The sequence below is a fragment of the Aethalodelphis obliquidens genome, unplaced genomic scaffold (assembly GCF_003676395.1).
Source record: "Aethalodelphis obliquidens isolate GAN/ISIS:26980383/991018 unplaced genomic scaffold, ASM367639v1 scaffold2, whole genome shotgun sequence".
Taxonomy (NCBI): domain Eukaryota; kingdom Metazoa; phylum Chordata; class Mammalia; order Artiodactyla; family Delphinidae; genus Aethalodelphis; species Aethalodelphis obliquidens.
This window is the reverse complement of record NW_020837946.1, coordinates 15,184,856-15,199,669: the sequence shown is the minus strand read 5'-3', so window position 1 is coordinate 15,199,669 and position 14,814 is coordinate 15,184,856. Positions and strand designations below refer to the sequence as shown.

The window sequence follows — 14,814 nt, the reverse complement described above, 5'->3', positions numbered from 1 at the left end:
AAATAGAGTTAGGAGTGAATGACCTCCGAGGTTCCTTCTGGCTCTATCTCTGTGGTCTCTCCCTGGCCTTTTTTCTGTCTTTGTGATGACATCTAGTTGGAGATGCAGATTTATGTGATGACTTTTCCTTTTCCTGTACCATCCTCATTTGATTGTGTTCCTCCAAGACATGTAGTGAGTTCAAACGATTGTCTCCCTTTCTTGTTATTTATAAAACACAGATTGCTACTGAAATTTCTTCACAGTGACCTTTCATCATGGTGTTTTTAAGAAATAATTTAAATCTCTAAGTAAAAATCAGAGAAATTTATCTATGAGGCTTCCTCCTTTATATCATTCAAAACTAGGGCATAACAGTTTATTACTTGTTAAACTCTTTATAGGAGATGGTGAATTTTTATATTTTCATTATTGGGTGTGTGGCTGTGTGCTTTTTAAAAGCTCTCGGTTTGTAAAGTTTTCACCAATAAATGGGTTTTCTGCTCAAGTTACAATTGTGTGGGTGTGGTGTTTCACTTGGACTTGGGGATGAATACAAGCAAGGGAAATGCAGTGAAAAGGTGAGCATTGCAAATTCTCATACTGAAGAGTCAGTCCTTTAAATTCACGTGATGGGATAAAAGTCAAGACAGAAAGCAGGGGCAGGGCTAACGAAAAAGTGCAGGTGTGCAGGGTGAAGCATGAGCAGAGGGCAGTGAGAGGAAACAAGGCAGGAAATTGCTGTGGTCTCATGTGGTTGGAGTAAGTGTGAAACCTCTCAGATCCAGAAATATTAAAAAGCCGGTCAAAAAATGTACAGGTTCTCAATCAAGTGAATCACTTCTAGTGGGCACTGCGTTTCTTTTTGGATGATGAAAGTGTTCTAAAATTAGATTGTGGTGATGGTTGCCCAACTCTGTGAATATTCTAAAAACCCCTAAACTCTGCACTTTAAATGGGTGAATTTTATGGTATGTGAATTATGTCTCAATAAGGACGTTTTCTAAACTCAAGTCAATCAGACACTTGGCGAAATAAAGGAAAAAGTTTAAAAATTCTTTTGTTTAATGTGTCAAAAATGAAATGGCCTCCCTTTGATGCCAGCGCTTTGAATGATAAAGTTTATACCTTGATTTTTGAGACCTGTTGGTGTTTCTGCTGTTTCTTTTCAAAATAGGTGTTTTCAGTACTCTTTTAAAGTATTTTATTGGATAAAGAACACGCCGTTTTATTATGGTGTAAAATACTGTTTGACTTTCATTTTCCCCAGTATTTTATTAATACTATAGCTGAAGACTAAGTAAATATTATCATGTAAAGATAACCATCAACATTTATTGACCACCTACAATGTGCCAGATTCAGGGCTGAGTACTTTGAGTTATGGCATTTAGCTCTTAAAATAGCCCTATGGATTGGTACTATTTTTATCCCATAGGAAACTGGGGCTCAGAGCAGCTAAGAGCTCTAGTGAAAGCAACCCTGATGGCGGGTGGTGGAGCTCAGACATGATGCCAGGGCCTCTGGCCAGGGCCAATGCTTTGGGTGTAGGGCTCAGGAGCCCTGGGGTGTGTGCCATCTCTTTCAGTAACTGGCTGCGTGACTCTGGGTAAGTGACCTTGTATTGTTTACCTATCAAATGAGAAGGTGGGACGTGATTGTGAAGATTCCTTATAGGTCCACCTAGACGTGGTTCTGTTCTAAAACGTCTACGTTTCCAGGCCACTCCCCAAACCCAGTGGGCATGGCAGCCATTCTCAGCGCTGAGAACAACTCTGGGGACCCATTGTGAGATGGAAAAATGTTGTGTTTGCCATTAGAAGGACAGAGTGAGGAAGTTTCATCAGTGGACTAATATTTGTTGTCAAAGTTTAAAATGTTATATGAAGAATACTTGTTTAATTAAAAGTCTTGATTTTGGGGGGAAACTGTTACTACATAGAGCATTAGTGGGGGAAAGATCATTTTTTCAAACTGTATTTTATTTTATTATTTTTTTAAATTGAAGTATAGTTGATTTATAGTATGTTAGTTTCAGGTGTACAGCAAAGTGATTCAGTCATATATATATTCTTTCTCAGATTCTTTCTTTTTTTGCGGTACGCGGGCCTCTCCCTGTTGTGGCCTCTCCCGTCCGGAGCGCAGGCTCCGGACGCGCAGGCTCAGTGGCCATGGCTCACGGGCCCAGCCGCCCCGCGGCATGTGGGATCTTCCCAGACCGGGGCACGAACCCGTGTCCCCCGCATTGGCAGGCAGACTCTCAACCACTGCGCCACCAGGGAAGCCCCAGATTCTTTTTCCTTATAGGTTATTACAAACTATTGAGCATAGTTCCCTGTGCTATACAGTAGGTCCTTGTTGGTTATCTATTTTATACGTAATAGTATATGTATGTTAAGCCCAAACTCCTAATTTAGCCCTTCCCCCCTTCCAAACTGTATTTTAAAATTCATTTTCTTTATCACGTGTGTGTATGTATACGTGTGTTCCTAAGTACCTTTTAAAATTTTTCTCCATACAATTGCCGCATGTTCCACATTTAAGAAGAAATGTCTCCTGTTTGACGTCTCCTTCCCTGTCTTCTCCAGCTCACCACAACATCTTTAAAAATTCAAGATGGAGGGCTTCCCTGGTGGCGCAGTGGTTGAGAGTCCGCCGGCCAATGCAGGGGACACGGGTTCGTGCCCCGGTCCGGGAAGATCCCACATGCCGCGGAGCGGCTGGGCCCGTGAACCATGGCCGCTGAGCCTGCACGTCCAGAGCCTGTGCTCTGCAAAGGGAGAGGCCACAACAGTGAGAGGCCCGTGTACCGAAAAAAAAAAAAAAAAAAAAAAATTCAAGATGGAGAGGAAGTTTGATCTTTAGTTTGACCTGATACTGGCATTTTACATGTGATGCTGAAATAAAGGAATGCTGTGATCTATCTTAGATTGGTTGACTCTATAAAAGCAGGATCACATAATTTGTAATTTCAAATTCACTTAAGTTTAAAATAACATTGAATCCATGCATATGGAATGTAAGTCATATTAAATAATTTTAGTGAGATTTGCAGAAGGGCTTATATATTCTATAGCTATAGATACAGGCATTGATGTATAGCTATATATATATATATATATATATATATATTCATTGCTGTTACTGAAATAATATCCAGACAAAGGAAATTTTAAATCACTCAGAAGAAAAGTAAATGTGATTCATTTGGGAACTAGCTCTACTTTTAAAGGTGGATTTGATTTATGGTATTTTGAATAATATATAGTTGATTGAACTTAGTGTGGTTATTATTACCAGTAAACATAGGATATATGGCATAGTGACACTACAGTGTTTCCAGAAGTTGCAACATAGTGTACTGTTTCAAACCAGGACACAAGCATATTTGCACCTGAAAAGCACTGCAGCTCCAGAGGGAGGGGTGACCTTCCCAACCAGGGAAGACCTTGATCAGACATCCCACCCACACTCCTCCCCTTTTCTATCTTCTTCTGTTATTCAGGTTTTTTTTCAAAACATTGGCTTCTACTTTGTCTATAATCCAGGAAAAAGAAAAATAAGAGGAAGTGAAGGGGTAAGTTAAATTGCAAGAAGCAGGGCTTCCCTGGTAGCGCAGTGGTTGAGAGTCCGCCTGCCAATGCAGGGGACGTGGGTTCGTGCCCCGGTCCGGGAAGATCCCACATGCCGCGGAGCTGCTGGGCCCATGAGCCATGGCCGCTGAGGCTGCGCGTCCAGAAAAACAAACAAACAAACAAAAAAATTGCAAGAAGCAACCAAGAAACTTACTTTTTGCCAGTGGTCAGGTCAAGGACCATGAAAGTAAGGAAGAGTTAATAAGAAAGCAATGGGGCTTCACGAGGAGGAGGCTGTCTCACGATTCTACGTTTTACGTTAAAGGACTGTTCACATTCCATTCCATGGTGTGTCCTTGTCCTGGAGGACTTTCATTTCAGTAACAGGTGACAGGAACACATCTGGTGCTGCCTGAGTGAAATGGCATCTCAGAAATGGTGCCCCAGTGAAGGAAGGTCTATCTTTTTCTTGGCCCTTTCCTGGTAACGTGAAGGAGTGATTCCTACGTTAGTAGTTCACATTTTCTTAGCTCTACCAGACCACTATGATAAGGATCTTTGCTATTTACCTGATGACTGTTAGGAATCCACTATCTCTTACCTAGACGTCTGGACAGTTGAAAATCTTAGCTGAAAGTATTTTTTTTCCCCAATACTGTGCCAGGTTGACAGATGATATTAGCAACTAGCCCAAAGATCAAATAGTCAAGTGAAAACAGATTAGTAAAATGGTGTTTAAATCTGCCTAGGCAATGTGACCATTAGAACTATGTATTTGCATGGTTACTGTTAAGAGTTCGGTGAAACAAACCATCAGGATAATTTGGCTAAGGGTAATTTGCTGAGTTTAGATGACAGAGCTTATGCAAAGCAGTGCGCCTGAGTGGTCATTTGTGGCCAGAGAAACCCCTTTTCATAAGGAACTATTGGTACTGAACTTTTGAATTGCTCTGAAGCTGTTACCACATCATTTTGACCTGACTTTATTGCAGGTATTATTTTCCTTTCCACATCTTGATAGGCTTAGAAACTGCCCCAGGGCCATTATTTCAAAGGGGAAATTTCTCTTCCATCCTGTCTGTGATGTCTCTTTGCTCAGGGCTCTAGTTTTTGTGAAACAGAGGCATGCAGTAACTTCAGTCTGATCCTCTCTCTGAGGTATATAATGTGTTTTCTCCTAATTCACTGAGTTCCATCAGGGTTGTTTCCTGCCAGAATTATTTGGCAAGAATCCGCTGAAGAATTATTTTCAGATTTGTTTGTAGTTACTAGATTCAATGGCAATTTCCTGCATCTCCTGGCAAATCAAAGATTTTCTTGGAGGGGCCAAGGCCCGAGCTGCAAGGTGTATTTCTACAAGTAAATGCGAGAAGTCTGGGCACAGCATGGAGGAAGATGCTTGGGGTCCAGTTCTGAACATCTTCCCAGTCAATTTGACAATTTTGATCCAGCACTGGCTCAGTGAAAAGAACCAAGGCACAAGACATGTGTTCTGCCCTCTACGGGGCCATAATTAGAAAGTGTGTTACAGGAGAGAGAGGGAAGCAGCTGTCACAGAATCAGTACCAGCCCAGAGCTTTGGCCATGTAGAGAGATGAGTTATGGCTGGGGGATCCGGGAGGAGTCATGGAGGGAATGGAATCGACTTGGGCTTGCAAAGCTGAGGAAGACCTCGGTGAGCACAAAGGAGAATCTCAGCAGAGGAGTCAGGATAGGGTGGCCAACTTGTCACAGTTTTCCTAGCACTTTCCCAGTTTTAGCAGTGAAAGCTCCCATCCTAGGAACCCCTCAATCCCAAGCAAAGTGGGATGGTCAGCCACCCTAGGCAGGAAGGCAGAGCGAGTGGCTACCTCAACCTGTAGGAGGGATGGCAGGGAGGCTTTTTTTTTTTTTTAATGTATTAACAGCTTTTAAACCAATCTTTGGAAAATGAATAATTCCAGCTTAGCTATATAGCCTATAATACTTTGAAATTTCCCATCTACTGGGAATTCAGTGTGAATGATGGGCTTAAGGCTCTGGAAGGTCACCATACATTTGAGTGAGATTTTGTCATGAGTTCCCCTTAATGCCCTCTTTCGTCCAAGTGGCCTCAAAATTAATGACAGTGAGTATTCCCCAAGAGTCTGGGTCCTGTGGAGAGAGTTATTCTGTGGCTGTGACCATCTTTTTTGAGCTTCATTTTCTCTCTCTACAAGGAGAAATTATTTTCTCCTATAATGGATTTCTAAAATATTTTAAATGAATGGGTGCCTAGACCCTGGGACTTTTGAAACTCCAGGTATACTTAGAGGTCTGAAATATTAGAAAATGCCCTAATCTTTATATAGCATTTACTCCAAGTTTTTATTTTGTTTTGTTCTGCCTTGTACATGTTAAATATATAAATCTATTATTTATAAATTTATATTTATTTTAACAATATATTTCATTTAAAATAAATAAATATATATCATTCAAATAAATCTTTTTTTTAAGATTTTGATGTGAACCACTTTTTTTTTTTTTTTTTTGGTGATACGCGGGCCTCTCACCATTGTGGCCTCTCCCATTGTGGAGCACAGGCTCCGGACGCGCAGGCTCAGCGGCCATGGCTCACAGGCCTAGCCACTCCACGGCATGTGGGATCTTCCCGGACCGGGACACGAACCCGTGTCCCCTGCATCGGCAAGCAGACTCTCAACCACTGCGCCACCAGGGAAGCCCATGATGTGGACCACTTTTAAAGACTTCATTGAATTTGTTACAATATTGCTTCTGTTTTATGTTTTGTTTTTTTGGCCGTGAGGCATGTGGGGATCTCAGCTCCTTGACCAGGGATCGAACCTGCGCCTCCTGCATTGGAAGGCGATGTCTTAACCACTGGACTGCCAGGGAAGTCCTCCCTTGCTCCCAGAAGGACTATAGATGGAATAGCTCTGCTAGAGATTTCATGATCTAAACGGTCACTTATGAAACTTAATAAAAAGGAGAATTGAATATAAGAATACCAAATTGCAGCTGAGTATTTACTTACAATAATAAAATTACCTATCTTTTATAGAAGATTCACTGAGTAGTAGGAACTAGCAGTGACTGATGCTTTTACATCTTTGCCACAGTTAAATGAGCACATTTAATTTTGGAACGCAGCTTCTTAAACGTTTTATATCCTTCCCACCCCAAGTACCTTGGCAGATTTAACTCGGGCTAAAGTTGAACTCCCCTCAGTTGGAGCCTGGGGTTACGTGACCACAATCAAATTCCTAAAGAAATGGAAAGTTTCCCATGGGAAGCATCTGTCTAAGTTATTCTTTCCCCAGTGACCATTGTTTAGACTAGGTTTAGAAAAACTATAGACTGCTTCAAATCAATTCCAACGCCAGAGACCGAAGAAAGCATTAGATCTTTGAACAAAAAAGTAATAGATCAGATAAAAATGCAGTCAACCTTGTGCTTGTTTCATCGTGGTCACAAAAATGTCACCACAGCTCCAGACATCACATCTGTGTTTAAGGCAGGAAGAAGGAGAGAGGAGTCTACTCTCTTCTTTTACTTTATTAGGATCTACACTATCTTTTCTACCATCCCTCTTACAAACTTTCCTTGACATTTTATTGGTCAGAACTGGGTCACATGGTTTTCCCCTCCTCTTACAAATATCTCTGGGAAAGTGAGCATTGACTTTCCATTCTCTGTAGCAGGGGTCAGCAGACTTGAAGACTGAGACAGTAAATATGTTAGGCTTTGCAGGCCGTTTGGTACAACTACTCACCTCTGCCGTGTGATGCGAAAGCAGCCATAGGTAATGTGTACATGAATTAATGTGACTGTGTTCCAATACAGCTTTAGCTGTGAGCAATGAATTTTGAATTTCATGTAATATTCATGAAGTATTATTCTTCTTTTGATCTTTCTTCCACCATTTGGAAGTGTGGAAATCATCCTTGGCTCCTGGGCTATACAAACACAGAACCCCAGTCCTCTGTGTGAGAGAAGGGTGTGAATGGCTTTGGAAGGCCCACCACGTGCTGCAGCAAATAGGCCCTATACCTTGAATACAGATTATTGAAAAGTGCTGACATGTTCAGTCTATCAAGCAGACCTTAATTTTCCTGAGATCAACAAAAAGCACCTGCTTCCCAGTCATGTTCCTTGTCATGAACACAGTGACGTTTACCAGATTCATTTAACTCAGGAAATCTGTACTGCTGATTTCCTGGGTCAGGAAGCCTTATATATTTTACATATTTTGTTTTAAGTTGCCCTGTAGTGACTGCAAAACTGGATCAGACGCTACATGAGAAAACTCCAGAACAGTCTAGAACTGTAACCAGAAAATTACTGACACTATAACAAAAGCATTTGCATAATCCCTCAAAGGTCTGTTTGCATCAACTTCATAAAAATTCAGAGACAAAATTGCCCTAGATACTAGTTAAAACAGGAGAGTGATGTGTTAGATACACTGATCTAATGATTATTCTCTTTGAAAGTATCTCTAAAATGTTACATGTTCATTTTCTATTTTCTTTTGAACTTCATAGTTAATTTTATAATTATGTTGCGTATTTCTATATAAATAGTTAAATACATACGTATAATTTTAATATGAAATAATCCTAATATATATACTATGGATAATATATAGATGTATAATATATACATATCTATGTAATCTGATGCTTCCTTCTTATAAAAAGAAATGTATTGAGTCATGTAGCTGCAGAGTCTAGGGCTTCAGGCACGATTCCAGATGCTCAAGTGATATCATCAGAACTAGTCTTGCATCATCTCTCCTCTCTTCTCTCCACTGTGTTGACTTCATGCTCAGACTCCCTCAGTGGTGGTAAGATGGGCACCTACAGCTGCAGGCATACATCCTACCAGCTTAGCACTCCCAGAGGAAAAAGACCTGTTCTTTTCCCTAGGATTGGGTCTCACTGAACTGACTTGGATCATGTGTTCACCCCTGAACACATCACTGTGGTCAAGAGGTTGGAATATGCCGACTGGCCTGGCTTGGGCTGTGTGGTTGAGTGTCCCTCCCTAGAGCCGGCGATGTTATGGAGCTGGCTGGTTTGCCTGAAGCACATGGTCAGAGAACTGAGGATAAGCACGTCCCCAAAGGAAAATCAGAGCGAATGGATTCTGGAAAGACAAACAACTATACAATAACATCGGCATTTTACATTTAAAAAATAATAATAATAATTTATTTATTTATTTTTGCTGCGTTGGGTCTTCGTTTCTGTGCGAGGGCTTTCTCTAGTTGTGGCAAGCGGGGGCCACTCTTCACCGCGGTGCGCGGGCCTCTCACTATTGCGGCCTCTTCTTGTTGCGGAGCACAAACTCCAGACGCGCAGGCTCAGTAGTTGTGGCACACGGGCTTAGTTGCTCCGCGGCATGTGGGATCTTCCCAGACCAGGGCTCGAACCCGTGTCCCCTGCATCGGCAGGCGGACTCTCAACCACTGAACCACCAGGGAAGCCCCTTGCATTAATCTTTACTCTTTCATGAAACCCTACTGACATGAGAATAAAGAGATAAAAATAGTGAACAGTTGAAAAGTCAAAGAGAACAGGGGAGGAATAAGAGGAGAAAGTGATGTCAACCCTATTTTGCAAAGTGGAAAACAGGTGAACAAGTGGTAACTGACTAGGCAGAACAGAAAAAACAGAAACTTAATGCCAGAGAGAGTTGAGGGGGAATGTCCAGTGAGAAGCAAGCTGATTCCCATTGCAGATTCTCGGAAAGGCCAAACGATGGAAGGCACCACCTATCAAAATTTGGGTGAGGGGAATTCCCTGGAGGGCCAGTGGCTAGGACTCAGCACTTTCACCGCCGTGGCCCAGGTTCAGTCCCTGGTCGGGGAACTAAGATCCTGCAAGCCGCACGGCACAGCCAAAAACCAACCAAACAAAAAACAACAAAAAATGTTGGCTGTGGAGGGGACTAAAAACAGAGAGTAGTTGAAGTTCTCTTGAAGAAGCAGCTCCCAGATTCCCTGCCCTAGCTTCTGCAGCCTGTCCATCGCCTACCTGAATATAGCACAAGAGATTTGCTCTTGGAAATTCTAGAGGAACTCTGAGCTCTGGGGCCAAGCTCAGTGGAGGGGAATGGGGTGGTGAGGCGCCTTTAAAGCAGATTGAGTGACAATCTTCATATTGAACGGTAATTCCCACAGCCTCCTTCTCACACTAGGTTCCCATGATCCCGGGCAGCAGGTTTTCTATTACCCCCAAAGGGAGACTGGAGAATTCCTCTTTGGGGAAGGCAACCAACCCAAGAGAGAAGACGTATAGATTCCAGTCCTTGTGGGTCCCCATCTGCCACAATATAATGATGCCGACCAATGAATAAACTCTATTTACACAGAGCTGCTGGTCAGCTTTTAGTGGCAGTAACGGACATCCAAGAATCAACCGACATTTCAAGGAAGGCTTCAACGGGAGCAAATGTAACAGATGAGGAACGTGGGAGAGATGGAGACAGCGGAAGAAAACTTACGATAATTTATATCTCTAGAGAGATAAGAGAAAATTTTGCAACAATAAAACAAGAACAGAATACTATGTAAAAAAAGAGGGATGATGGGAGGAGGAGAAAAATAGGTGCGGGAATGTATGTATGAGGAAGTCAAATTCTCCTATTGTGTAGAATAGAGCCAACAGTTGGAGTCTAAATTAAAAGTCAAGAAATAGCAATTTAAGCATGTAATTTAGAATATAGATATAAACACATAAAGAAAGCTAACTGAGTAGAAAATTATTGACTGGAAGTGGGAACTGAGGGTGGTGAAGGTGAGACAGGAGACTGCAGCTTTTTATTATAAGCCAATACTTACTAGATTTACAAAACCGTGCATGTAACATTAAAATGTGTTTTAACATTTTACTAGTTTTAATATTATTCTAAAATATTTTATATATACTTTAAAATAGCAAAAATGTTAATATCTCATTTCTTGAAGACTGCTTCCAGGCTTCCCTGGTGGCGCAGTGGTTGAGAGTCCGCCTGCCGATGCAGGGGACACGGGTTCGTGCCCCAGTCCGGGAAGATCCCACGTGCCGCGGAGCGGCTGGGCCCGTGAGCCATGGCCGCTGAGCCTGCGCGTCCGGAGCCTGTGCTGTGGAACGGGAGAGGCCGCAACAGTGAGGGGCCCGCGTAACGCAAAAAAAAAAAAAAAAAAAAAAGACTGCTTCCCAATAAGATGTTGAGCTATAAATGTACCTGAAGTCTCTGTGTGAAGTAATTAGTGAGAAGAGCAGCACGATGGACCGGGGGAAGAAGCAGTTTACAAGGGAGCTTACGGGCTTAAGATCTGAAGGCATTTGAAAGAATCCTGAAACTTTCAGGAGGAAAAGTGGGAATTCCTGTTTTAAGAAATCTGAGCAAGTCATTATGGACCAAGCTGCCGAATGTCAACAGGGTTGGCAGATGCTGCAGAAACTACAGATGTTCTGTTACTAAACCTTTTCGTTTGTATATTTTAATAATGGGAAGTCTGTTCAGATAATATTGGGGAATGAAGACTTGCTTTTCCCTTTGAGTTACAACCAGAGGTGCTTTGCATAGCAACAAGCCAGACGCTACTGATTGGCCTCTCAAAACCCCCTCTCCCTGACTGGCATCCCAGTAAACAGGTCAGATACTTGCTTTCTCAGTCTTAGTCTCAGCTAAGAGTGCCCACGTGGCCCAGTTCTGGTCAATGACATATAAGGGAGTCTGCTTAGGGGCCTCTGGGAAGTGTTGTCCTTCCTGATGGGGAGACAGGGCACTGGGAAAGAGATTCTGCAGGCTGGCTTGGAACAGGGTGATGATGTCATTTTCCAGCTCTCTGTGGACGTCTTCCAACCGCAAGGGCACGACCAAGGGAATTTCCGAAGACACCAGTCCAAAGCCCGGGCATCAACAAATCCCAAACCAATATCAGTAACTGTGTAACTCAAGTCTTCCCAAGCCAAAGTGAATCTGTCTTGCCTGTTTTTTGTTGTTGTTGTTGGGGGGGGGGGGGACCAAAAGCATTTCTGCTTTCACCATTGGTCCAAATATGTCATTGTATTACTTTCATAAATAGTATTATGATCTTGGCGATCAGGCAGTCTCCCCTGTGGCAACTGAGTGAAGGAAGGCAAAATGATCCACTCACATCAATAGGACCATTCATTACATTTGTCCATTTGTATGAAAGTTCAAAACAGCTTTTCAAGAAGTGGACCTTGGGACACAGATGTTGTATGTGTGATGAACTAATGATTCCCTCATCCCTGGGGGTTGCTTCGAGGGGACTGGAGTAGCAAGAATCTTTAGGGCTGCTGGAGCCCCTGGGGCGGTGATAGATCCCTCTGGTTGCCTTGTCCATTTACCCTCAATGCACTGTACAAACATCATCCTTTACTCTGAGTAGCATCGAGTACAATGTGCCAGGAAGCCATGCGTTGGGACTCACTCATGGCCTTTACGTGCATTATCTCTCTTGGTCTTTACAGGAGCCTTCTGAAGTTATTATTCATCTCTTCCAAGTGTAGAAACTGAGTCCCTGGATAAGTTAGATATTTGAGGATTAAAAAATAATCAGACATGCTACCACTAAGAAAAGAATTTTATCCTACAAAATAAGGTTTTTGAAATCCCCACTCTAGGGTTGGGTCATTTCCATCTTTATCTGTTGATTCCCATGACAGACAATCAGCAAGCGTTTGCTGAGCACCTGCTATGTTCTTAAAGGCCTCAGAGAAGACTCAGTGACCTGAAGTTCCCTGAAAAGCCAGCCAGAAACAGGCAAAAATGAGAAAAGGGTTCAACCTATTAGGTTGGTGCATGGTGTGATACTGTTTTGTTTTACATGGATAAAGGCTGCTTTAGGGAACTACCTGGCAGTCCAGTGGTTAGGACTCAGTGCTTGCATTGCAGGGGACGCAGGTTTGATCCCTGGTCGGAGAGCTAAGGTCCTTCAAGCCACATGGTATGGCCAAAAAAAAAAAAAGGCTGCTCTAAAGTCTGAAGGACAGTGAAGCACAGGATGTTGAATGATCAGGAGGAAGCAGTACTCCTCCCCAGGTCCTTCAACATCGGCACCCCAAAGAGAAACAAACTGTTATACAGGAAATAGTTTACTTCCTGCCTTCAGTCCCTTTTAAAAAAAATAAAATAAAAATAGATAATGGAGGGCTTCCCTAGTGGCGCAGTGGTTAAGAATCTGCCTGCCAATGCAGGGGACACGGGTTCAAGCCCTGGTCCAGGAAGATCCCACATGCCATGGAACAACTAAGCCCGTGCACCACAACTGCTGAGCCCGCACTGTAGAGTCCACGAGCCACAACTACTGAGCCTGCGAGCCACAACTACTGAAGCCCGCGCACCTAGAGCCTGTGCTCCACAGCAAGGTAAGCCACTGCAATGAGAAGTCCGTGCACCGCAGTGAAGAGTAGCCCCTGCTCCCCGTAAGTAGAGAAAGACCATGCACAGCAACGAAGACCCAACACAGCCAAAAATAAATAAATAAATTTATTTAAAAAAAAAAAGATAATGGAGTGCCCACATCACAGCCATTTGGGTGGCAGAGTCAGAATTCAGAAGTAGGTCTCCAGACTCCCTCTACAGCTGCGGAGAGAAGAGGCACACTTATTATTCCCAGCTCTCCATCCTCATGTTACCGCTTCCCTCGGAGGCGACTGGACAATAACGAACGTTCACAGCGAGAAAGAGACATGGCAGGAGGCAGCTAGCGGGGCGATGTACTGGAGGATGGTTTGCCAACCTCAGAACTGAAAGCTGGGAGAATGAGGGTGGCTCGGCCAGCTCCAATCCCTGTAATCGTGGTCGGTGAGGATGTGATGCGACCAGAGAAGCTGGGACAGAAGACAGTGGCCGCATTGTTCTGCGGGACTGAGGCGGAACGTACTTCCTCACCATTTGTTTCTCTGGCCTCCTGAACTCCACTAGATGGCATTGCCCTCGCCCCGTGCCAGCTGCCCAAGGTGAGAAAACGGGGAAGAGTTTGCGTGGGTGCAGGCTGGGCTCCGTCTAAGTGTGCGTGGCATTTCTTACTTGTTTCTCTAACTTCTGGGGCTGTTTGTCTGAGACTCTCAGCCCCGAGGCTACTGCTGGTCAGATGTTTTATTTCCACCTGTGAACCAAGATGGTGGGGCTCTGATAAGGAATCGAAGAGGTCTGGGGGACCAGAAAGCTAGTAGGACCTTCTCTTTATGAGGATGAGGAAAACAAAGCCCCAGAAGGCCAAATGAATGTCCCCAAATCTCAAAACTACTTAGTGATGGAGGCAGGAAATTCTCCCTGTTTGGGAGCCTGCCACCTCCTGGGAATGTGACCTTGGTCAAAAAACTCAACTTCTCTGAGCTTCATTTTTCTCATCTGTAGAGATTATAAAAGAACATTTTCTATAGGGATGGAAGAAGGAGCTGAGATTGTTCACATAAAGGGCACGCTCCCCTGTCCGAGCACACAGTGCATGTGGAGATGTTTGCTCTGTATTCTCATTGATTCCTAGGCTGTTTCTCTCCATTCAGTTCTGTAGGTCTTCACTGTGCCAACAGCTAACTGTAGGAATCACAATAAAAGCATCCCATTTGCGGAAACACATGGAGCTGTACACCTACAAAGTGCGAAGTTTACTGTCTCTAAATTATACACGAACAAACCTGAGGGTTTTTAAAAAGACATTTATTCCATTTCAACTATCAAGTCTCATTAATCACACGTAACGCTGTCATTTGAAAAGGTTCTTACACGGTTATGGCGGCCAACTTAACATATGAAGGCTAAAGTTTAGAAAGAACGGAATTTTTAAAGTACATTTATCTTATTCTAAGTGTAGTCACAGTTGAGGTCAGCTTGGGTGCAAGTATAAATATTTTCCCAGAGTATTGGTTAAATATTCTAAAAGTTTCAACAGTCAATGAAGAAAATGTGTCCTGTGGTTAAATAAAGACGGGTTTGTTTGGGTACTTTTAAGGAAATTACTGATTTCCCCTTGAAGTCTCTGTGTTTTTTGTTGCCCAAGGACTTCAACGATTTCCATGAACTCCAGAAGTTATTTCTCTGAAGCTTCGTAAAGTCAGAATGTGTTTTCCTGATTTCCTTTCTCCCAAGCAGACATGACTTTGATCCTCTGGAACCCCCTGACACATGGTAGCATCTGATGGACTTATCAAGATCTATCCGACATCCTAATTATTTGTGAACATGTCTTATTTGCTCCTCTGTTTAGCTTTTTTTTTTTTTTTTTTTTTTTTTTTTTTTTTTTTTTTTTTTTTTT

General features: G+C 42.9%; 1 long non-coding RNA gene across 1 annotated transcript in view; it reads left to right on the top strand.

The window, feature by feature from the left end:
* Positions 1-13,030: 13,030 nt before the first annotated feature.
* Positions 13,031-14,814, top strand: part of LOC113627531 (uncharacterized) — a 17,273-nt gene continuing 15,489 nt past the window's right edge. Inside the window, exon 1 of the long non-coding RNA XR_003435590.1 lies at positions 13,031-13,516. This is a non-coding gene — a long non-coding RNA (uncharacterized LOC113627531). The remainder of the gene's footprint in view (positions 13,517-14,814) is intronic.